We start from the raw sequence: 25,360 nt of genomic DNA on the forward strand, positions 1-25,360 counted from the left end.
ACAGGGTGGGGAGAGGGAGGGAGAGTGAGAAGGAAAGGAAGAGAAAGAAAAGAAAAGGAAAGAAAAAGAAAAGACAAGAAAAAGGAAAACCTTAAAAAAAAAAAAAAAAAAAAAAAAGAATCCCCTCACACCAAACTGAGGCGTAAATTCTGATCTACAGTTCTGGATGTAAGGTGAAGGAAACTGAGACGAACAGGTCCCTGAAAGGGAAGGATGAGGGACGACAATCTGGATGAACGCATAGTTGCACAGTGATTAGCAGCTGGCCAGCATTTCAGCATGTCATGGTGAGACTTACCAGAGAGCCCACGGCTCCCCCTCCCCCCTTCTTATAGGTGCATAGACACGGTTCATTTTAGATGACTTCTCGGGACACAGCTAAGAAGACAGAGCAAGGCCTGACGCGCGGATCTGTCCAGCTCCACGCCACACCACAAGGTGGCCTGCGGTATAACGTGTTAGGAGGCGCGGTTGGATCGGACGCATTTACCTGTTTCTGAACATCTCCGGATACGCACTCCCTCTGAGAACGCCCTTGGAGAAGGAGACGAAGTTGCTTTCATAGGTGCAGCGCATAACAAGGTCTGCGAGAAAGCCAGGGACTAGTTAGTGCGAGTCTTTGCGCCAGAGAGACCGTAACGGGTGTCACACTGTAGGACTGTGGAGCGGCTGGAAGAAACGAAAGGGCAAAGCTGTGCCGGTGGTTAGAACCGCAGGTACCAGCGGTTACTTTCCCAAATCATGAGGGTGACTGAGGGCTGGCCAGAACCTCTGGGCATGTCGTAGGCAAACACACACTTCACTGACTTGGACCTCTAATGAAGGGGCATGGTTGGCCAAAGCTGCTCCCTGTGAGCATCCCAAATGGTGCCGGGGAGTGCCAAGGAAGGAAGCCGAGCACACTGTGGACAAGGTACCAAGGATAACACTGTTACCAACCGGAAGCTCCTCCCAGCTACCTCCTGCCTTTGACTCTGCTGCTAGCACCTCAGATCACTTCAGCCCCCAGAAACCGACACCCATCCAACGCAGAGTGCTCCGGGAAGGACTGCACGACCCAGCTTTAGCATTAGAGGACAGGGACTAGAAAAGTAAGCCAAGTCCCACTGACCACAGCTGAATTATCCGTACATGTGCTGTGCGTGTTAGTGGTGTGTTTATTTATGCTTACCACACACTAGACGAAATTACCTGCGAAATGTTAGTCAATTTTGTTATCCTGTAAGGTACGCACAATGAGTCAGAGAGAAACTCAGCAGTAGAAACTGATTATCACATATTCTGGGTCAGGCATTCATTTCATCATGGATCCCAACTTAATCTCTTCTCTCCTCTTTTTGAGCTCATTTTCAAACATGCATTTTATTAATGACAGATTTAGGTAGATGCAGAATCTCTTTAGATCATACAGTACCTTGCTGAACTTAAACAGGTAATATTTCAAGACTGTAGGATCACTATTACTGCTCTTGCCAGCTCTGTCTTTGTGAAATTGTACGGTATCTTGGTACCTCAGTTTTGTAATCTGTAAAATGGGCACAGTCTTATAAGATCTTGTGGGTAAGAATTATCCTGGCCTTATTGGCAGCCTTTCTTTATAATCGTTATTATCATTAGGGTAAGAAACAATCCTTCAAGATAAATTATTTTTCTATCAACCACAATCATACTTACCAAACAAATGATGATGTACATTCCCTTATGGAGCAGGGGGCTCTGTCTAGATTTTTGGCTATCAGAGAATAACTTTTTATTCTTCTCAGTCTGTCGTTGATCTGTTTATTCGCTTCCTCCCATTCTACTGCCCCTCGGTTTCCTCTATCATCCCTCACAAGTCTTGAACGCAGTGGTCTGCAGAGTACTGACTTTATCATGTTCACCTCTGAACCCCATGAGGCATATTTTCCATTCTCTCTGATTTATTCAGGTTCCTTAAGTGTTCTTTTACCTACCTCTTATATTAATAGCTATTTTTTACAAGGTCTTCATTACTTCCTAATTCTGCAAATTCCATTTTCTTATTTATCTTGCCAGAGACAGAGTTGAGAAAGGAGTTCATTATCTCAGCTGTTTTAGAGTCATTAGTAATTTCACTCCTTTCCTTATTTGTTAATGGCTCCACCTATGCTCAGATATTTCTTTCTCTAGTACGGTTGTAAAACACCTCCTCAGTCCCTTACTGTGTTTGGCCAGCATGGTCTCGTTATTCCTCTGGGCTGTCCTTCAATTCCATCCCCGGGAATCATAACAGATTTGTATCTTTGTGGGACAGAAGGGGAGGGGACAGGGACAGAGCCATGTTTTGGGGCATCCTTATAAAATTTTTTGAGTGTAAGCCTGAGTATGAATTTTTATTATAAGATAAAATTGATAGGTACTTCACATATCACAAAAAAAAACAACAAAAAAAAATCTTGTTCGTTATTTAACAGAGAAAGCTCGCTAACACCTTTTCTCCTCCTTGAAAGTGTTGGCTGCATAACTTTTGATCATTTCTTTTCACACTGGTGAATAGTTTGATAGGCTTACTTTTCATGGAAAGAATCTGCTGGCCCTCAAAGGATATTATTATTTTTTTCTGACTCTTTGGATGTTAATGCATTTCTCAGTGCTTCCAACGCCCTAGTTAATTCTTCATTCTCCAAAGAGAAGTCTTTTGAAAGCTGACACTCTTCTAGAGCTAGTACTGAGGGCGATTCTTCTCTTTAGTTCAGGTTTTCCTTAGTAGGGATGTTCCACTTCCTTAATAGTTCTACAATTTCAGAGGCTCGGCTTTAGTTTGGAAGATTCTTAGTGGGTCTTCCTGTGGTAGGCTTTCTACTGACCTGGGTTTGATCCAGCTCCATGCATGTCTTTAGTGTCAACTGCATCATAAATTTTACGTGAGTCTCACATCTCTTAGACTGAGAAATTGAGATTTTTGTACACTCTGTGTATTTTTTTTTCTGAATGTCAAAATTAGAAATTTGAGTAAGAACTTCCTGCCTTCAGAGTTAGGACTCCACAGCAACAATTTCATTTAACTTGGATGTTTGTACTATTCTCCTTCTGTTGCTCATTATCACACAACCTTCAAAGTTCCCCTGTGAACATGCTGTCTTCATGGATAAGTGGATGGTTTTACAAACTGATGTCGCCATCGGTCTTTTTTTTTTTTTTTAAGCCAGCTGGATGACTAACATAGATGATCCATCTCACCACTTAGAGTTTGCAATTCCCGTTAAAATATCTTGAAGTGGCTTGAATGAAAACAAAAGTCAAATTGATCCCACAAACCTCTTTTAGACTGCCACCAGTGCCAGCTGCCATCTTCATAGTACTTACTGTATGCCAAACACAGGAGCATCAGCTCAGAAGCATTATGGGACTTAGGGTTCACACCAAACTACTGGAGGAGGAATTATAGCTATGTTACCAGTGAGGAAACAGAGAGTATGAGAATTTGCTTCACGTCATGTATTTAGTAGGTGGTACAGATATGTCCATATCCATAACCCCCAGTTTTAAAATCACTGTGTAAGTAATATGATATATATAACAGGATTTCCAATGGAACTGGAAATTTAAAAACATAAACCCAGCTGGGCATTCTGGCACATGCCTGTAATCTTAGCACTTGGGAGGCAGAGGCAGGCAGATCTCTGTGAGGTTGTGGCCAGCATGGTCTACAAAACAAGTCCAGAACAGCTGAGGCTACACAGAGAAAACTTGTCTGGAAAAAAAACAAAATCAAACCAAACCAAAACAGCAACAATGACAACAACAAATCAAAAACCCTTCAGTGTAGATACCTCGCTGCCTTGTAAGGAGCAGACCAGCCTTGAACAGGCCCTCTCTGTTTTAAGAGGCAGCATTACTGGATCTTTGGCATTTAAGGTGGCATACTGCCCTAACCATTGTCACTGTGCCTGCATTCTTCTTGGAATACTGCCTTCACTCATCCGCCTCATCTTTTTCTTTCTATTTGTTTCTGATGGAAACACCCATATTCTCTATTTTGTAATGATGGACAACTGAGGGGCATTGGACCAAAGGGCTTCCTGCTCTTCCTTTGAGGCGCTAAACTGGAATGGGGTGACATCTGGCCTAGAGTTGTTTGCAGCTATTGAAACCTCAACAGTCTTCAGACCACATTGGTGGACATTCACTAAAGTAAAAGACAAGAATCCCTAGGGATAGAGGAAGCAGGACTATAACAGTGACCACATGCAAGTATAGCATTCCAAAGAGCTGTGTCCCAAGCCATGTCCCAAGACACAGTTACACAAACCAGCTAATTTCCTCCATGGTGACAGTCTCTTACTTGTTTTATATCTTTGTTAATAAGAGTCTAGAAGTGAAGACCATATCATTAGGTGAACCGTGCAGGTGGAAAATGATGCAAACTAGACAAAAACGTTGCATATTGCAAATATCAGACTTTCCAAACTCCACAACATGGACTTTGGGAGGTTTATTCTGTTATACTTTTGTGGTTCCACAGCCATATATCAGCCTGTGAGAACAGGTTTCCTTCTAAAGAAGTCATCCATGAATTGTCAGTCTTCTGAGGACACTCTCCTTGGGAGGGGTACAAGTTCTGCTCCCTGGCCTACTTAGGAACAGGGCTGCTGTGGGCCTTCTCATCTCTTTCAGGTTGGCAGGGTGGAGGCTCAGAGGGAGCAAGACTCTGAAACCAGAGCTTCTGAAGAGGGATAGCCTCTTCCAAGTGGGAATGCCAGGGACAAAACCAGAGATAATGTCACATGCAGAGGACAGCACACCAGATAAGCACACATCTGTCAATAGAAAGGCCAGTCATTGTTAGCCAAGAGGTGAGAGGGAAAGGAGGAGAAAAAAAATGAGAGCAAGACTGCACTTTGAGGAGAGACATTTCTGGAAGCGTCTCCAGAGATAGCAAGTTGGAGAATACTCTGTGTGTAAGGACTGGTGGGGACTGGAGCAGATGTGGTTTTCAGTCACTCATGCCTGACGTTTATCGTTGACTGGATTTTCAGAGTCCGGCTAGAGAAAAGAGTCCTTTTCCAGTAGTGCTCAGCCCTGAGGCCTTATCCCCACCCTCTTATTCAACTGACTAGTCCAGATGGAATGCTGCCAGAAAACCACTGTTTTAACACCATCTCCTCTTGGTTGTGGCTGTCATTATAGGTCATAGTTTATGCACTTTAATTAAAATGGAGATGATGTTCTTTAAACTTGACTCTGAGGTGGTCATGCGGCTGGCACTATTTTTCTTTTAAGGAAAGTAAATAAAACTGACATTTTCATTCTTAGTGTATCTAGCCCAGATTACATTTCCAAATCAACTCTCTATCTAAAAATCAGACCTGACTGGCACACAAATTCTTGTCATATAACAATGATTGTCACATACATGGCTTGAATACTACCTTAATATTTGCCAAGAGTTTTCAGGGAATCTATCTTTTCTGTTCATAAATAGCCTAGACAAGTCTATAAGGGCAAGAATTATTGTTATTCCCAGTGTGTGGGTGACACAATTAGGTTTAATGAAGTGAAGTGTCTGGCCTGAGCTTGCCATGGTGTTCCTACGTCTCTTCGGTCGAGATTCTACTCTCTTTCCATTCAGCTCTCTTATTTTCCTACCTGAGTTTGTTAGTGGGTCACATTCATTACGATAATATGTGAACCTCTTTCCACTAAGATGAGGAATACTTTGGGATAGGCCACGATATGCACCTCAGATTCCATATACACTCATCACAGTGGGAGGAGAACGGGAGACTGAGGTACAGCTGAATCTCACTTATATTTTGCCATCCAGAGAACACATTTGCCTTCTCAGCATATATAGGCTAAATGGTTACATGGTACTTGATTTACACCTAACAGGTACACATAATATTGCTCTGCTATTTTGTTTTTGTTTTCACGATTCCCTGTCTTATGTCATCTCTGGAAGTTTTACTTCATGTTTTTTATTTGCAGTAAATACTCTCACTTTAATCTCCTTTACATAAAATCCTTTATAGGCCTCTATCTCAAAAACTTTCAAGACAATCTCATTCTGCAGGACTCATTCCCTTGTGCTAATGTTGGCAGTGTTTTTGATCTCATGACACCTCTATGATAATATTCTGAATTAGATCTGTAAGAGGTTTAGACAAATTTCCCCTTAAGATGGGTTCCTATTTATAAGAATCATGTATTACCACAGATCTGTGAATGCCCAGTGGTGATTCTTCCATGAAAAGCTCATAGAAATGAAATCATAAAATTTTCTTGGAGGTTAACATGGTCATTAAAATAACCTAACACTCATGAGAATCTGTGGCCTAAATGAGATGATTGTACGCTGGCCTGAACTGAGTCCTTCCAAAGGTCGTACATTGGAGGTCTTGACCTCAGAATGCACCTGTATATGCTGTTAGGACCTTTAAAGTAGCATGAAACAAAATTAAAATGAAAGGCTGTGTGTGTGTGTGTGTGTGTGTGTGTGTGTGTGTGTGTGTGTGTGTGTTTGCTTAAAGCAAGGTCTCACTACGTTATTCTAGCTGGTCCGTGACTCACTATGTGGACCCACAGATTTTCCCAGAACTCACAGAGATATGCCTGCCTCTGTTTCCAGAGCACTAGGGTTAAAGTCTCTGCCACACTCCAGTAAAATTTGAAATGTAAGTCTTATCTGGGTTTGAATGGCATTCTTACTCAAAACAGAAGAAATTAGGACGCACAGAGGGATGCCGGGAATGAGCACACAAGAAGAAAAGACGAAGGGAAATTCACAGAGGGCACCATCTGCAGGTCTTTTGCAACAAGGCCTCAGAAAACATCAGAGCTGCCAACACCATGACTCTGAACTTCCAGGTAAGTCAGTGGATGGACAGCATGTGTTCCAGTGTGGCCTCTTCCTCGCAGCAGCCGTAACACGCCGGTACATTGGACTTCACAGTTTTTAGATTGTACAATCAATGAAGAGTTTTCTTCCTTCTCAGCTGAGTGAGGGGATGGTCACGTGTACATGTTGGAAGCGCCGTGGGGTGTGTGTCATGCATACTCCACACGACTGCTCTCCTTTTAGCACTGAAGACAGTGGTAACTACAGGGGAGACAATGGAATCAGGCCTACGAAGGCCAGAGTCATATGAGCAAGCCTGCTTGTGTGTGACTCCAAAGTCTTTGAACTTACACAATTACAAGAAGGATTGGTAAGCACAGAGACAGAAGGGCCGGGTGAGTGGCGACAGTAGAATGCCCTAGGACCTCTTGCAAGGCTGAAGGATGAGCCTGATTATTCTGTAAGGCATCTTGCAAGAGAGGGAAGTAAGGTCTCCTAAGGTGATCTGCTTTCTCTAGAAAGAGGGCTGGGAGGCCAGGGTGGCTGAGACCTACAGCGCCCCCTTGCTAGCATTGAGTGAACTGGAGTTTCTTGGTCCTGCTGCTTTCCAGACTTTCCTGAACTGGGCAGCCTTAAGGTGGTGCCCTGAGCACCCCATCTTCATCGAAGCCAGGCTTGTACCCGTGTCCTGTTTTCTGCATGGGTAGGTGATTGTTTCTGACAAGTCACCACTGCTTTAACTGATTACTCAATACATTCATTTAGACAAGAGGAGCCTTGAGTGCTGTCCTTCTCTTCCTTGTACCCTATTCTCTAGTTCACCACATTATCTAAAGTCTGTATCATAAGGAAATGTTACATATGTAAAGTAAAAAATGTTCCCATAAATAAAAGAACAGCACCAGATTGTAATACCTCATTAAAAACCTCTTGTACCTTCACCAGGATCCACTGTTCAGTTGCTTTTGTGTTTTCTTTCTGTCTTTGTCAACACATATGCACACTGACACAGGTTCCAGAGAGTAAGGGGATGTCAACAGTTGACATTTTAAAGGACCTTTCATGAACTATATAGGAAGCCCAGATCATGAACTTATACCTGTGGCCTTACAAGATGGATAAAAGCATTTGCTTCCAAGTCTGACGACCTGAGTTTGATTCCCAGGCCAAAACCTACATGGCAGAAGGAGAGAAGCAACTATATTGTCTTCTGATCTCCACGTGTGTGCTGTCGTACACCAACTGTATCCTAAATAAATAAATAAAATGAGTCATTGAAGCTCATTTTATTCTGATAGTGACATTATAGATCCCCCTTGGCATGGATGAAAACACTGAGGTGGAATAATCTACCTGGGATCTCACAGTTGCAGAATACTCAGACTTAGACCTGAACTTGGTCGTTCCATTCCTATGGCTTCCCCAAATGCCTACATCATGGACCATGCAGTAGAAGGACATTGAAACGGCAAAGATAACTTTGAGACTGTCATCCCCAGAAGTACAAAAGAGATAAAAATAGTCCCTGTTGAAAACTGACATGGGGCTGAGATATGCGTCTTCCATATATGTCCGGTTGACTGTTCCAGGGAAGATATTTGCAATTCCTTGATTGGTTGTTGCTGCTCAAGGGATTCCAACCTAGCCTGGGAAAATGGCCGTAGCTTCTTACAAGAGCTTTTGGGTCTCCGCACTCATATGTCCTGGGTCTGTCCTCACTACTGTACTGTTTGTAGCTCTGGTTTCTACTTTTTGAATTTTTAACTTTATATATTTTGGTGTTTTGCCTGCATGCATGTGTAGAGAAATTTTGATCGAGAACATGGCTGTTCTGGCAAGAGATCACATCCAAAGACTTTCTAGGTCTGTGTGATCCTCCTGGACTACAAACATGCCTTTAACCTAGGAGACAGAGGCAAGCAGATCTGAATTCAAGGCCAGCCTGGTGTAGAGCAAGTTTTCGGTAAAGAAAAGCTTAGGTCCAGGCATGATGGTAAATGCCTTTAATCTCAAACAATGAAGGGAAAGTTAGTTTGTAGAAGGAAGCACCCATGTTTGAAAGTGATGTTTAAGTGACTGGCAGAAACAGTGGCAAAACAGAAAAGATTTGACAGAATAGGATATGCCTAACTTTCATGAGAAGAGAGAAGAAAGGAAAATTACTTAATGGGCAATGCAGAGAGAGAGCGAGGAGGCATTTTTCCCTGGAGAGTTTTACAGAAAGAGGTTGAATGAGAGAACAAACTAGACTCAGGTGAAGACAGAATGAGCCAGAGAATGAGAAGGAGCCAGAAGATTAGAGCAGATTGCTGGAGTTAGAGGGCAAGCAGAGCAATTCAGAGGCTGAGAGAAAAGCCTGACTGAATAAGTCAGCTGAAAGAACAGCTGAACTGAACCAGCTTGCCAGAGTTCAAAAAGAACTAGAAAGGGTGAGCTTATTAAGCAGTAAGTCACAGAGGCTGAAACCATTCTAGGCCTAGGATAGATTGTACAGAGGCTACAAGCTTCCAGGACTAGACCTAGGTTCCAGACTGAAGCAGTAAGCATCCGAGACTACAACTGAAGCAGGCTAAGAAAAGTTTCTTTTACATGTATGTATGTGTACTATGTGACTTCAAAGGCCAGAAAAGGCCATTGGCTCTCCTTGCACCAGAGTCACAGATGACTGTTAGCCACCATGTGGGTTCTGGGAAGCAAACCTGGGTCTTTTGGAAGAGAGGTCAATGCTCTTAACTGATGACCCACCCCTCTCTTGGTCAGTGGTTCTCAACCTGTGAGTCGTAACCCCTGGGGGCATCAAACCTCTTTCATAGGGGTCACCTAAGACCACCCTGCATGTCAGATACTTACGCCATGATTCCTAACAGTAGCAAAATCACAGTTATGAAGTAGTAATAAAAATGATCTTCTGGGTCAGGGTCACCACAACAAGAGGGACTATATTGAACGGTCACGGTGTTAGGAAGGGTGAGAACCACCGCTCTAGTTTCTACACAGAAATTGTGTTTGCTACACAATTAATAAAATCTTACTGAGAGAGTTAATAAATTGAGAGGTAACCCCAGGGCAGTGAGAGAAGAAAGGCATAGAATGAAAGCGTTTGAGGAGGACTTTCAGAACGAAGGACAAAGCTGGTGTGCCTGGTCTGAGTGTGCTCACAGCGCTTACTGAGTGTGCCTGTGGCTGGGTTAGGTGAGTGTGTGAAGCTGAAGACACAAGCATCGCATCCCATTGACACTTGGGCCCTGGGACACCAGACAAGGCAAAGAAACATAAATAAGCACCTGGCCACTTCAGAGGAGGGAAAAGTTGGAGGGTGATCTCAATCTCAATATTCCTAGGGAAGGAGAATGCAAAGGCTGTCATTTGGTTAACTGTGCATTGGTTTTTACACTTTAACCTTTCCCAAAGCTGCTGTCCTTAATCTTGTGAATTAAAGTAGTATCAGCTTTATAATTGTAATCTAACAGTACTTAAACATTTGCCATTCTCTTTGTTAATTTTTTATATTAATGTTTAGTTTTATATTTGTTTTTGCAATGTTTTCTTCATGTCCATAGATTTTGCTCTACATCATATTTCTTCTACTAGAAAGTAGTAAAGGATTTTATATTTAACAGAGAAGTTTTTATAGAGGAGTTTTAATCAAGAAACATAGCTGCTCTTACAAGGGGTCATATCTAAAGACCTTCTTGGTCAATGTGATCTGGCTGGAATGCAGACACACCCTGGATTACAGTATGATATGGCTGGAATACATACCTGCCTTTAGCACACACCTTTATTCCCAAACAATGTAGGTAAATTTAGTTTGTAGAAGGAGCAGCCTGTTTAAGCAGCAGTGATTTTTTAATTGAGGAACCGACAAAGTGACAAATCAGAGAAAGATTTGACAGAATGAGTCAGAGATAGGATATACCTAGCTCTCACAAGGTCAGGAAAGAGTCAACTTAGGAGGGCAGGTAGAGAGAGAGAAAGGAGGCAGTTTTTGCTGGGACAGTTTTACAGACACAGGATGTTGAGAGAACAAGTTAGACACAGGTTAAAACAGATGAGCCAGAGAATGAGAAGAAGCCAGAAGATTAGAACAGATTGCTGTAATTAGTTTGAGGGCAAGCAGAGCAATTCAGTCAGAAGTGAGAGAAGCCAGTTTGAATCAGTCAGCTTGGAAAAGATTTTTGAGCCAGAACAGCTGAGTTGAACCAGCCAGGCAGAGTTCAGAAAGACCTAGACAGGGAGAGCTTATCCAGCAGTAAGTCTTTAAGATAACAACTACACCAGGTATAATTTACACTTTTTGGCTCATCCACTTCAACTCCACTTTGAAGAAGCAGAAGCTTAAATCTATAGAGTTTAATACATTCAGACAAATGTAGTGTAAATTTGCATCAGTACAAAAAGTCAAACCCTTTAATCTAGTGGTTTTTTGCACTCTACTGTACCTCTAGGACAAGAAAATCAATACTCACAAAAAGACAAGTTTGTGCCATGAATAGCTATGAACCTCAACTTTATTTATATCCCAAGTTTTGTGAAAGGGAAAACAAAATGTAATAATAAACTTATGCTCATTAATTTTCACTCTTAATACTATACTTCATACTATACTATCATAAGATGCAAGGAATGAGGGTGAAGTATCATTGAAGTCTTAAAATTATCATTAATACAGCATTGTTACTGTGTGTCTGTCTCAAGATCAATGGAAAATCTGAAACAAATCTGTTTTGTTATATTGAAATGGCACAGTGGGTGGACTATTTAAAAACTATTGCTTCTACATATTAGGGAACAGAGACATTATTATCATTATCTATTTTAACTATTAACTGAGCCAAAAATACTTTTAGTATGAATTTAATTTAAAAATAATTTATTACCTTCTAATGTTACCTTCTAATTTTTCCTAAAAGTCTGAGTTTCTAGACTATCAAGTAATATATATTAATCATTCTACTTGTAGAAAATCTGTTCGAATTTTTTTTAATTGTCTGCCTTATGACCTAAAGGAGAATCTGTCAGGCAGCGCTGTGTATGAGAATACTTGTCAGCATGGCTTTTCACTATGAAAAAAAAATTTAACTTTTTAAAATCATTCACTTTAAGGATTTTATCTCAAAAAAATTCCATTTGGAACCTGAAAGATGGGGTCCAAACACATGCTTCTTATCACGTAGCCGCTCATCTGTTCTGATACTGTGTAGTCTCAGTATATAAAAGGCCCAGTGTTTGGACTTCATGTGGCTCTGTGTGTGCATTTAAGTAAACACGTGAAATGACTTGCTATTTAAATAGCCAAGAAACCACATTTAAAATTAACTTTATCTCCAAATACTAGGTTTCAAAAACCTTGTCATGGACCCTTGGCACTGGGGAGAGGAGGAATAGAGAGCAATTTATTTTCCTCGCTGATTTCATTACACATGGATGTTTACCTGCCTTTTCCATTTGCAGTGGGGTTGACTTTTAGTTATCGTTAATGGACTCATTTAGACATTCCCCTCTCGAGACCTTCAGCTGCAAATTTCTTTTTTATCTTGAGTTAGAGGTAAAATATTCTGTTTCAGTAGAGATAAAAATGACTGAAAATGTATTTTATGAAGGATGTATGAGGTCAACATTTAAATGTAAGGTTAAAAGAAAACACCGACTGGGCTCATGGGGGGAGGGGGAAGAATCCACACACACCCATAAACGAATGATATGTCCTTTCATTGCTCTAGCTTAACACTGTACAAAAACTTGTCATCACATGCGTGTCTTATACATGTTGTCATAATACTTCATTATTTCTAAACATCTTCATACTTCATTAGGTCTTTATACCAACTCTGTGAGAATGCGAGCAGTGAATACCAGGTCCATTTTTTTTTCTTAATGGATAAGAAGAGGCCTCATAGGTTAGTTAAGAAGACTATACAAGAAGTGAGTAGAGGGGTTCTGTGAGTACTTGAATCAGGGCTAGGCCCGCGTTCTCTCCTCACTGGAGCTCTGCCTTTAAGTCCAGTATACATAGTGATAATTATCCCCAAAGAAGGACAAGCCTCTGGGTTCCTTTCCCTAAAGCAAAAGTGAAGCCCCTTGAGGTGAAGTGGACACTGCTTTGCAGTATGATTTGAATTAGGGAAAACAGATTGTCAGTTGTTCCTGCTTTTTCATTTCAGCCCATGAGATGCAGCTATTAAAGATGAGATACATCTTCTCTATGCATTATGACACCCACTACATCTGAACAGCCGGACTCAGATAGCAAGGGTAGAACCTCCTTTTAGTAGACTATGGAAAAATGTGTATTCAAAAATGTAATGTTTCCCATCTCATACTGTTTTTCAGTGAAGTAGTAATGAGAAGATTATTATTAATGAGACTATTAGATATCCCTTCATGATGGAGACATCAAAAACTTGGCCGTGATGCTTGGGAAAATTAGAATTTTGTCATCACAATCGTTCTGCCATGTGGATTTCAGGGGCCCATTTACCCCCTCATACAACACAGACACAACTTCAGGCACACTGGTAGGATACCTAGATTGAGGGGCTCACTACAGAGATGATGAGAAATGGATGCGGGTACTGTAGGAGGTCTGTTGAAGATGACTTGGGACTCATGCTGTTGTTGATTTCGTCTGAGATGCCGTAGCATCCGGCAATAGAGAACCTGCTAATGAGTTTTCGTGAGGGTGTATCCAGGGTCTCTAGGCATTGACATCACATAAACATAAACAAGCAATCTTCACAGGTTTCTTACAAGGTTGTGCCCATGACACTTACAACCTGTGTTCTCTCCACTTGTGTCAAGCTAGACAGTAGAGTATCTTTGCAGAAAAAATGATGAATTTTATGACTTCTCCATCATTCTCTTATGATGGCATTACCCTGGTTATATAGATGGTGATAATGAAACAGCACAGATAGCTAGACCGCTCTCACTTTCTTAGCATTGTAGCTGCCTTAGTCTGAACTTGTTAGTGAGTCTCATAGTTTCAGTCTTCTTGAGAGGTGAAATGTTCCCTTGTTCTACTTATACTCCTTCAAGTAGACTGAACCCAAAGAGCTGCTTGTCTTTCAATCCCAGGTTCCTGGCAGAGAGACTCATTTGTCCAGACCGTGTCACCATGCACCCCTGGTCCAGTCAGTGAGAATGGGCTGGGTTATGCACAGATAACGACAGTTGAAGTTACTTCATGTTAGCCAGCAGGAAATTTCCAGGGAAGGTAGCTATTCTACTATGAATTACACTAAGGGTATTTTTCCACCCAAGGGAACTATTAAAACCACATCAAAATCTTCGTGTTTCCAGCACCAAAAGATATCAGGATAGAGTTGTGGGAGGAGGGAGAGAATATACATTTATAAATATCTCTAATTAAATATTCTACACATATTAAAAGAGCTCCTCCATACTGGGCTTGCCTTATGGATCAATGAGTTATAATAGTATATGACAGCCTTTTTGTGTTTGTCGGGGGGGGGGGGGCAGGATAAAATAAAGAAACAGACTTAACAGCAAATGAAAATAATAGGAAAAAAGCAGTGAAAAGAAGGAAAACGTAGCTAACATCTTCCCTCAAAAGATGGGAGGCTGATCAGATGTAAACACAGCTTTGGAGCCGGAAGCTGTAAAGACTGGGAGGTAAGGCAAGGCCGAGAGTTTGAAAGCATCATGCAGCTTTCTTGCACAAGGTAAATGCTCCTGAACTCTGCAGCTTCCTGAAAGAGATCTGAGTGCATGGCATGGGAATCCCAAGACACAGAAAGAGCCACCATGAAGGTAGTAGAAAAGGAGGAAAAACTCAAAGCCAAAGAGCAAACATCAGAAGGGTTGGCAGATCCTGGGAGCTGAGGGGACAGGAAACCAGCAGGTGTCACTGAGTAGGGCAGAAGCCCAGCCAGAAAGCTGAGGAAAACCTGCTCAGACATTTCCCGGGCTCTAAGCCCAGCATACACTGTCCCAGCTAGTGGATCGGGTGGCTAACAGGGAGGAAATTCTCATCTGATGCCAACGGAAGCAGGCTTGAAGTACAAAAGAGCCAAGGATTTACTCATTCAAACCCTGAAATAGAGAGCAACTGAAGCGAGGAGCTGAAACAGATGACCTGGGGCTGCTCCAGGGAGAGGTCCGTGGACAGGAAGAGGGAGCAGCTACGGAATTGCAGATAGGCCCATCATCACCACTCTGCTCGTTTCTATGCTAAATGGCCCTGAGCTGAGAAGAGTCTGTACTCGTGATGTCTCAGCTTTCTTCCCTCTGAGGCTTACAATCACAATGGTTGAATATTCTGCATCCAGATGGACACGATGGTGACCTGCAATACACTGCCTGATGCGGCCAATTACATGCATCCACTTATATTCTGATCAGGGACCATGGATGCTGCTCAGTGGTGCAGCACTGCCTAGCATGGCCAAGGCCCTGGGTTCGATCTCCAGTACCAAATACATACAGAAAAAGGGGAAAGGCAGGAGAAAGGAAGAGAGGGCAGAGGAGAGGATAGGGAAGAGGAAAGAATTTCTAACATACAGAATTAATGTGAAATAAGATTTGATGTTCTTGATCATTGGAGTCACATTTCAAATGTTTGAGAACCTCAAGCGCATGGGACTCCTATTGGGTAGCACACACTTAGAATATTTCCGTCCTCCCAGGAAATTCTCTTGGACTGTGCTACTCTGATACGAAACCGATCTAGAGAGAGTCTGGACTTGACCTGGAAAGGTAAATACCTTCTGAGTGACTCAAGGGAGGACGTCCCAGATAAAGAAATCCTCCAATTGCAGAGTCATTGCATTTTGTCACCAGATCCCACAGCCCTCTCTTTCCCCACGACTGCCCTCCCTACAACACCTCACTTCCCAGCTTTTAACAGTCCCTAGTATAGAAAGCAGTGGGAGAGACACACCGATGAAGAAGGAACAGCACCGCCAGCAGGGCTTTCTGCAGGATGGAAGCGGCATCACCTTCTTCGCTTAGTGACAGCACAGACCCATTTGTTAGCTCCCTAGGGTCACTATCACGGGTTTTAAAGTGCTGGGGTTTCTCCCAGTATCTGAGCCTGGCTTCACACCCAAGCACAAACAGGTTTCATAGGCTTCATGGTTCAGTTGACTCTCCTGGTTATAATCACTTGGCTAACAGGCCAACCCATCATTTCTTATCAAGTCACCCAGGACTGGGAGCCATAGTCACTCCAGGCTCTGCTGTGTCTAGAGAAACAGAGATCCAGATACTCACCAGAAAAAAAAATAATATTTTCACTGATAGTTGAGGGTAGTTAGTTTCCCAGGGAGAAGCGCTGGTGGCAAAGAGCTTTACACAGGGAGGCCTTTGTCATTTTATGGATACTCATCAGTCAACTGTCAGCATGTTTCAAAGGGACCAGGGCCATAATGTTTTCCTCTGTACCTTTCCAATCACGGTGGCCCAAATTTCCCTGACTAACCATTCGTCTTCCTATTTGCGTAGTCTGGTCACTTAACAATGAATAGAGATGTAATGGTGATTCTGCAGCTGGGGATGGTGAGGAAGAGGAGCCAGCGGCCTGGCAATGGAGGACTGGGAGGAGGGGGCTCCTATCCAAAGAATGGGCTTAGCATCTCTATGGAAGCACTTCTGTCCAGGCAGGGGCCTTTTTGTCTCTACTGTTGTTTCTTAGGAAAAAAAGGATTAAACCAAGTGTGAAGGCTGGCAGGACAGTAGCAGGGCCTAACAAGGCACAGTAAATCATAACACCCCCTCCAACAAGGCACAGTAAATCATAACACACACCCCAGACACACACACACACACACACACACACACACACACACACATGCCTCTGGGGTTCTCAGGGACTCGCCCATGTGACAGTATCATTGTTGGAGGTCTCAGGAGGAAATGGCAACTGTGTGAGCTGTGATGGTTCATGGAAATGGCCACATAGGTTGAGAGTTGTACTGGCAGTCGTATTTGCTGTATGGAAAAGAAAATACCTTGAGTATGTCTGGCAAATTAGAGGCTGCAAGTGGGAAACTGAACTTTGGCAACCTCAAATTCCTGCTCTTTTGTAGACTTGCTGTGTCTTTAACTATTTGCCCCTTCACCTTCTTAAGCCGTATTTCCTCCACTGTAAATAGGGATAATCAAACTATCTGTCTTGTGTGCTTAGACATAGTTTGAAAATAGGCGAGCTTGTGCAGCGAGCCTTTGGCTGTCCGAGGGTCTTGTGTCTCTATCACTCTCGCCCACTTTCTGCCCTTCCTGACCAGCTTCTACCCGTCTAGGTGTGACTTTCTGCATTGGTCCATCCTTTAGAGCCACATGCAGTATATGTGAGGGATGTGGGGGACAGCCAGGCTTTGCTGTTCTCAGTCCCCCAGAGCAGGGCAGAACTCCAGGGGCGTCTCTCCCAGACCTTCTCTATTTCTCCATCATTGCCTAAATCTGCCCCCTTTCCATTACTTAACAGCCCTTCTCTCCTGATAATTTTTTTATGATGCTCTTGTTAGATTTTATTATTTTTTCTTTTAAAAATTTACCTTATCACAGAACTTTTCTTTACACAAATATTTAAATCTGTGCTGTCTTTAAAGTATTTTCTCTTCTTAAGCCCCTTCATCATGTTAAGGTTTGAAAACAGTTTTTCTTTTGGTTTTTTAAACATTTTGATTAGCTTATATTTATTATACATAGTGATGAATTTCATTTCCATACATGTACATGGTGTATTTCAGACATAGTCACCACCTTTCTCTACTATCCTCTCTTGTCTCTGAATGAAAAATGAGAACGAGATTGTTCCTAGGTATGGTTGTGGAGAGGAGTTTTATTTGTTGTTTGTTTTTTGAGCTAGGATTTTTCTTCATAACCTGTTGACCAGGCTGGCCTCTAACTCACAGAGATCAGCCTGCCTTTGCCTCCTGGGTGCTAGAATTAAAGGCAAGTCACCACCAGTCAAGGAGAGAGGATTTTATTGCAGGTATGAGGGAGAGAATAGCCAGAGGCACCTTGAAGGGTCCAGACTGAATGGAGCCAGCAGAATAGACTTGGCCATGAGAGGAGAGAGCTGGGAAGAGCGAGAGAAAGACGAGAGAAGAGAGAGACAGAAGGAAGCCAAGAGAACACAAGGGAAGCAAGAGCGGAGTCAAGAGGCCGAGAGAGCCAAAAAACTGAAGTGTACAAGGATCAGGCTATCAGTTACAGAGGGAAGGGAAGCAGAAGCCCCGCCCCTGGGAGGGTGAGGTTTAGGATAGGGAGCAGCATGAGAAGGGCTGGGTGGAGCCACAGTACTGAGGGATGGGAGAACTGGCCAGCGGCAGCCATTTGTCCTGGGTTTCTTTGGGACCTGGCAGTCCCCCTCTCTCTCATTAGTCCCCTTCCTTTTTCCACCTCACCCACTTTTACTTTCATGTCTTTTTTTTTTTTTAACTAGGGACCACACCATTTTAAAACTCTTTCTCCCTCCCCTCTCAAACACATAAATTATCATGGAGGGGTGGGGCTCATGGCAACCCACCCATCTGTTTTAATTATTCCACAAAGAGCATTTAACCACTTGGTATTATATTTGGGCTTCCTAAGGTCTGAATTATTTTTAAATATATGGAATATTCTAGCACTGTTTTTGGAAAGCCATGTCCCGCAGTCTGTACCTCAGACAGTTGGGTACAGGGCTTCCTTCAGCTTACATCGCATCCCAGAGAGGTAACGAAGCAAAGCAACTAGATCTCTTCCACATTCCTGTCAGTATCTGGGAAGATGCTCTGGGTGAGTCCTGCTTGGCACTGCTCAGCTTTCCTGGTGTTGGCCTCCTCATTTGCAAGTTGGAATCGAAGTGAGATGCTACATGAAGGAAGCCTATTGGTCTTTGTGGGGCAAGGTAGGGCTAGATGTTTGGGCCATGGTACAGCCTTTGCTTGTGTGAAAAGGAGCCTCCTGTGATCTAAGCAGAATGAAGGAATACTCCTGATGGGTAATTCTCACCCTAAATTATTGTGTGGGACCCTGAGAATGAGCAACCTTCTCAGTAGGCACAGATGGGGCTAGGCTCTCCCATATTGCTTTTAAATAACTACTGGTGGAACTGAATGGGGATTTTTCATATGCAGATGATACAATTTTAGGATCAAGAAAACTACTCTAACGTGTATGGTCTTAATAAAAAACCATCTGTGGGGCCCGGAACGAGCATTAGACTCTAGAACTGGATTTAAAGGTGCTGGTGAACTACCAGACTTTCATGCTGGGAACTGAACTCAGGTCCTTCAGAAGAGCAGCAAGTACTCTTAACCACTGGGCTATCTCCCCAGGCTCCATCTTCAGTGTGTTGTTAGTCTTTTGCAACTCCTCAATTTATTTGGAAAAGTGAGGTGAGATTAAGTTTTCTGGGCTGTTTTTGGAAGGACACCTGAAATTTATACAAGAGTGAATTGGAAATTGGAGGTGGCATGAGCGATTTACAAAGCTTCTTGGTGGTGGAGGTAACAAAACTGTTTCTCAAACTGCCTAAGTAAATTCTCACCACCTGTGCTCCATGGCCGAGGACACTGCTGTCTTCATTACTGGTTCTGTGCATTCAGGCAGATTTACAGAATTCCTTCCTAAAGAGAAGCTCAGCCCTGCCTAGGACTGAGTCAACTCTTTTTCAAGGGGAAATGACATGGCCTTGATCCAAGGATTCTTAGCTTTTATTCATTCTGCCCTCAGCTCAGCTAGCTTTTAAAGCGCATGGTCTGTGCTTAGCTTGCTACATAAAATAACTACCCTCTGAGGACTTGTTGGGAAATACATTCTTAAAATTACTACCAATCAATGTCTATTTATGTCCTCGAATGCAAAAGTATTGGTCTTGTTAATGTGAACTACAGAACATCTCTTGAATCCATCGCCATCTCTTCATTTCCAGTCAGATCACTAAATATTTCTTTTACCACATCTATTCATTATTTAAGTATGCTTTAGGAATGATTTGATAAGCCTCTATAAGGAATATTATAAAATATGATACCTTATAAAATTCTTTTATTTTTCATAAAATAAATCAAGATGTTCTCCATTCTATGATAACTCACAAGAAATGTCTCCTGGAAACAGCCATAAAGTGGAAGTTTCTGGTTTCTTTGAAGACTGTTTTGTCATGTGATGTTTTGCAGCAAGCTGGGCACGTGATATTTTGCTAGAGGCTGGCTTGGGAAAGGGCAAGTGATGTTTTCCTGTGAGCTCTCTCTTTTGAAGGGCGTGACTTTGGCCAGCCAAGAACATCCATATATATCTGAGGAGAGGAGACATATAGAGGCCCAAGCACAGTGAGGGATTACTTTTTGAAATGACATGGCTGCGCTGATCTTTGTACTTCGACACTTGACTTCACAAAGAGAAATGCCCCAGAGAACTTTCTGGGGCAGCCAAACTGGGTCTTGCAGCTTTCCCTGACTTCGTGTTGCTGCTTGATGTTGGCATTTCGACTGGACTGCTGGTATCCTGGGTTTGGTAATTCCCTAATGACTCGTCGACCCTAATCAGCAGGAAGTAGATGAAGAGGTCTACAGCCCCTTTCCTTACTAAGCCCATCTAAGGCCAGGGGCTGGGGGGGGAGGGTTTAGGTGTTTAAGAACCCTAAATAAAGTAAGTTTGGTGAAAAGTCTAAGCCCACGCAGGCATGCTTGTCTGGATCGTCGGGTGGGTTTTGATCGTGTGACTATCATAAAAAGCCAACTTAAACAGTATCCTCCTTAAGGAGTCAGGGAATGGCCCAGTTTGGGTAAATGTTCACGCTATACCTTTGTACCCTAACATTATTAGTGTTGATATGATTCTTTTACTTCTTATACTTTTTATTTGAAATCATTTTTTCCTCTCTTTACATCTGTGTTATCATGCACTTCTTCCTAATCTGTCTTAAAGCCTTTCTGAGATAAGGTGGGCACCAATAAACAAATAATAACACCTTTGTGTGTTTCCCTGGAGATACCGAAGCAATCGTGAAAATAAGGCCAGAGTGTTCTCAGTTTCCTCCATAGTCACGGAGGGTCGCTTAGGGGCTTTCGAAAGTGTTCCCTGGATGGAGTCAGATTGCTTCTTTAGTGATTCCCTTCATAAATGCACACTGGCTGTCTAGGAGAGCACTTGGAATCTTGATAATCAAAAGCTTATTGTGTGTTTGTGAAGCTTGGAAAGGAAATTGAAGCTAATACCAAGGGAGAACAGAGTAAAGTTACATGTTTTCCTTTAGGACCAGAGGGAGGGCATCTAAGACGTAATGGAATGCACTGCTTCGAGCTCATGGATCTTTTTGCTTTTTCTTCACTTTGTTTTTGCATCTCTGGTAGTAAAGTTACTCTGTTGTAAATAATTAACTTGTCATCTATAAAAGCAGCTTTAAAATTTTTGTGATATTTAAGATGGAAAAGGCACTTGGGACATAATAAATTTATTATCTGAAAAGGTGTCAGAAGTTAAAACAAAATCAAGGATTCCATATATTGAATTTTTCTGGTTACTCACCTTCCCCCCACACATTACTTATAGTTGCAAAATATAAATAGAATCACTACACTGAAAAATGCTCATTTAGAAAAGAGAGAGAGAGACTCTGAGTACTGACCTAAAGACACAATAAAGTTCTTCTGGCTGAGAATTGCAAAGAAAGCACTTTGGTTAGTTCTCCTGGATGCCCCCCTTCTAGGGCCTGGAAAGTTGTCCTTAGACCCTTGTCCTTGAAAGTCCCTGGATATACACCCTGGGATTCTTTCCTCTCCACTTTCCCTTATAACCACATCTGGGGGGGCGGGGCTTGGAGCAATACCTTTCTTTGGGGTTTCACAGTTTTTATATCCTGTTTCCTGCTGGCACTGGTTTGGAGCCTAGGGATTACTTCAGGGGCTGGCCAGAGTTTTGTAGACTGAGTCTGTGGTTTTGTTGGCCATGCGATCCCCTCAGAAACTTGGCAGGCCTCTGGTCTGTTTGTCCAGGCTGGTTCCTATGTGGGCCCCTTTGCCCACTGGTCTAGATAGAGTATGCAAGAATAAAAGCTTTCATCTTCAGCTGTGTCTACTTTCTCCTATCTCACCTAAGCGGTGGCAGTGTTCCATTGCTGTGAAGATGAGCACTTTTGAGCTGGTTTCCATGGTGTGCAAGGGACACCTTTTAAAAACTGTGTTGGATCTCATCAACGTGGTTAGTGAGTGTTGCTTCTCATAGATCCACTTAGGATACAAATGCAATTAGGGCTGCCGCGCACACAAGAACTCAAATGAGTATGTTTTCACCCACTGGTCACAAACTAAAAATTTTCCTTTCTGCTTCTATTTGTAGATAAACTAGCTCTGCCCTTGAATTTATCTTTCAAGGATTTTCTAAGTGTGTCGTGGAGTGCTCATCACATACCAGCATCCCGAACTTTCTCAGTCTCGTACAGAACACGATGGCCTTCAAAGAGCTGCTGGCTTTTTTTTTTCTTCCAGTATTTTGTTAAGCTAGATGCTCTCCTACAACAGACATAGTGACTAACTGCAGCTGTGCTGGCTTTCAGCACACCACCCCAGATAGGAGATTAGGGCCAGGTGAAAGCCGCACACTACCCCAAATTAAAAGCCACGCTGTGTGCTTTTCTCATTCGTCTACAACATTGCGAGCATGGTGAAGAGGCAGCGTGCTTCCATTCCTCAAGCACGTAGTGGCCCCCTTCCTTCCCAACCAACCACTGTGTTTCCCCTCCAGTTCCAAGGTCGACTATCTGCCGTCAAGTCTACAGTCGAAGAAGCTACACATCCATCCAAGAATACAGGAGGAAGGGAAGAATTAAAGACATGCCTCGTCTTATGTGGAATTGACCACAGAACTCATGAGACTATAGCCAAGAAAGAATGCACCTTTATCTTGGGTACTTTGCTGAAATTCAGTGGTTATTAGATCAAAAGATGAAACTGAGCTCTGGGAGACAATAGTCATTATTGACTAGATTAGAGGGTTATAGAGCATAGCAGAGGTCTATGTTCTAAAAGAGCATAGACCAAAGGGATTATTCCCAAGATACAGCACTGCCCCACAACTGTGTCATCAGGGAGCTAGTGGTTTAGGCAAACAATGGAGTAGTTGTAGGTGGGACTTAGCAACTAGCTAATTAAAAGCGTGAGTAAATTGGATCTGTTTCATGAAGAAGGCTGGGTGATATTGTTTAGATATAATTTTGGTGAGTCATCTAGAAATGAAAGATACAGCTTCAAAAACTGACTAAGAAGATCTGGACAGTGTGGGTCACGGTAGTGTTTCCTTTGTTTGGGAAGTTGACTTTGGCAGAAAATGAAAGATTTAGGAATACTCGAATGCAGTGGTGGATTGTTTTCTCTAAAAACAAAACAAAAAAAAAGTAAGTCGGAGGGGAAAAAATGTGCTGACATGGTCCAGAGGTTAAAATGATATTGAAAGTAAAGATCAGACAAAACTGAAATTCTGGAGAACTGGAGAGTAACAGAAACAAGGAAGAGAGTGACTGGAGAGGGGGTCTAGAAGAAAACGTCATGGAACAGATTTGATAAGGATCCTTGTGTCTTTACCTCTATCTGTCTGTCCTTTATCATCTATCATCACCTGTGTATGGATGTATCATCTGCATTTGTATCATCCATCTATCATTTATCTATCATCTGTCTGTATGTCTATCATCTAGCTATCTAGCTATCTGTTATCTATCATCTACCACTTACTCACAGTGCATAAATCTGTGTACAAATATGTAGCTTTTGCAAATCCTTAAATGTGAGCATTGTGTCTCACCAAAAGTTGTATGTGTGGTAGTATCGGCATTGTCATGAATGGAAATTTTGGAATAAAATCATGTTAGTGGAAAGATTTGCTTTCTTCTAGAGAAACTGAAGGGGAGCAGACTGTATAAAAATAAAGATATGATCTTTTTCAAAGTCCCTGCTCCTGATGATAGACATTCCATGAGGGTCTCTCCTAGGGCTGAGGACATTGATCAATAGAATCCACTAGGCATGTGTGGACACTGCTTGCAACCCAAGCACTTGATAAAATGAAGGAAGGAGACACATAGTGTCAACTTTGGACCTCCACATACACACACACACACACACACATACATCTGCACACACATGCATGTACTCTTACACATGTAAACATTTATGCAGAAACATGCAAAAATGAAAATAACAAGTGAATGAACAAAAAGTCTCTTTAAGAGGATTCAATACAACAAAACAGTAAATGTTGGAAAAACAGGATGTAGCTATAGTAGACTAACAGGATAAATAAAATTATTGATTTTGCAGCCTTACCAAAAACCCGACAGACCATGACCTGGGACCCAGGACTCAGTAATCTGTGTCAGTAATGGAAAAGAATCACCTTACTATTATTCCTCTTTGAAGCAGTTTCTGGGACTGTCTACCACACACACATTTCAGACACTGAGGACTGGGAAGGATACCATTTTTTTTTTCTATAGCATTCGGCAAAATTAACACAGGAGCAAGTGTGCCACTGGGAGCAGATCAAGCCTTGCATTCCCAACAATTTCACAGTCTTCATCATGGACATGGGCTTCCTGTCTGTTTTCAGTCTTCAGTCTAGACTCCTATCATGGCTGCATCCAAAAGAAACAACAAGACTCAAGAGCGTGTCTTGTGCCTCATCCTACTTCAGTCTGGGGAGATCCGGTTAGGTTAGGGAAGCCTTTAGGGGACACAATTAGAGATTTGGGGATCACTGAAGTAGTGGAAATTAGCCAGGCCAGCATGAATTCCACTTACATGCTCATTCTTTGTGTCATTCATGCCTATAAAGTTTCTTTCAGAACTGACATTCATAATGACAGAGACGATCTGATAAAAACAAAAAGAACAAGGTAAAGAAAGTGGAAAGGTTAGGTGTGTGGGAAGACAAGTATCTCTCTGTGTCTCTCTCTCTAACTGTCTCTATCTCTCTGTCTCTCTCTCTTTCTCTAGAAGAAATCATTATGACTCTACTGATTTTAAACTAAATGTATGCAATTCTTCCCCTCCCTCTCTCCTTCCTTCCTTCCTTCCTTCCTTCCTTCCTTCCTTCCTTCCTTCCTTCCTTCCTTCCTTCCTTCCTTATTTTGAGATGGTCTCAGTGAATTACCCAGACTGGCTTTCTAATTCCCCTGCCTCAGCTACACACATAGCTAGGCTTACAGGCATAGTGTTTTTAGCTATAAATATCCCCATGTTTTAGGGAGTATAGAGAACTGAGATGGCCTAAGCTAAGACACTGATTATTAACCCCCAGAACACACACTATCATGTTATTATACTATAGTGTAAATTGTATAATAAAGATAGTACTATTATCACGATTAGCCTTAAATTTACAGCTTTCCCTTTATTTGGACTTTTAACACTTCTGGATGCATAACAAGAAATCAATACATCCATTTTTTGGTTTGTTTGCTTGATTAAAATTTGCCAATGTGTCAACACGATTCTGTGTCAATATTTATTCAGCAAATGCATACTGGTTCTTAGTGTGTGACTAGCACTGTGCCCGGTGAAGACACTAGGGGTGAAATAATGAGAAAGACAAACACGATGGTTCCTCCTCTCC

This window comes from Meriones unguiculatus, chromosome 3 (genome assembly GCF_030254825.1).
Source record: "Meriones unguiculatus strain TT.TT164.6M chromosome 3, Bangor_MerUng_6.1, whole genome shotgun sequence".
NCBI classification, from domain to species: domain Eukaryota; kingdom Metazoa; phylum Chordata; class Mammalia; order Rodentia; family Muridae; genus Meriones; species Meriones unguiculatus.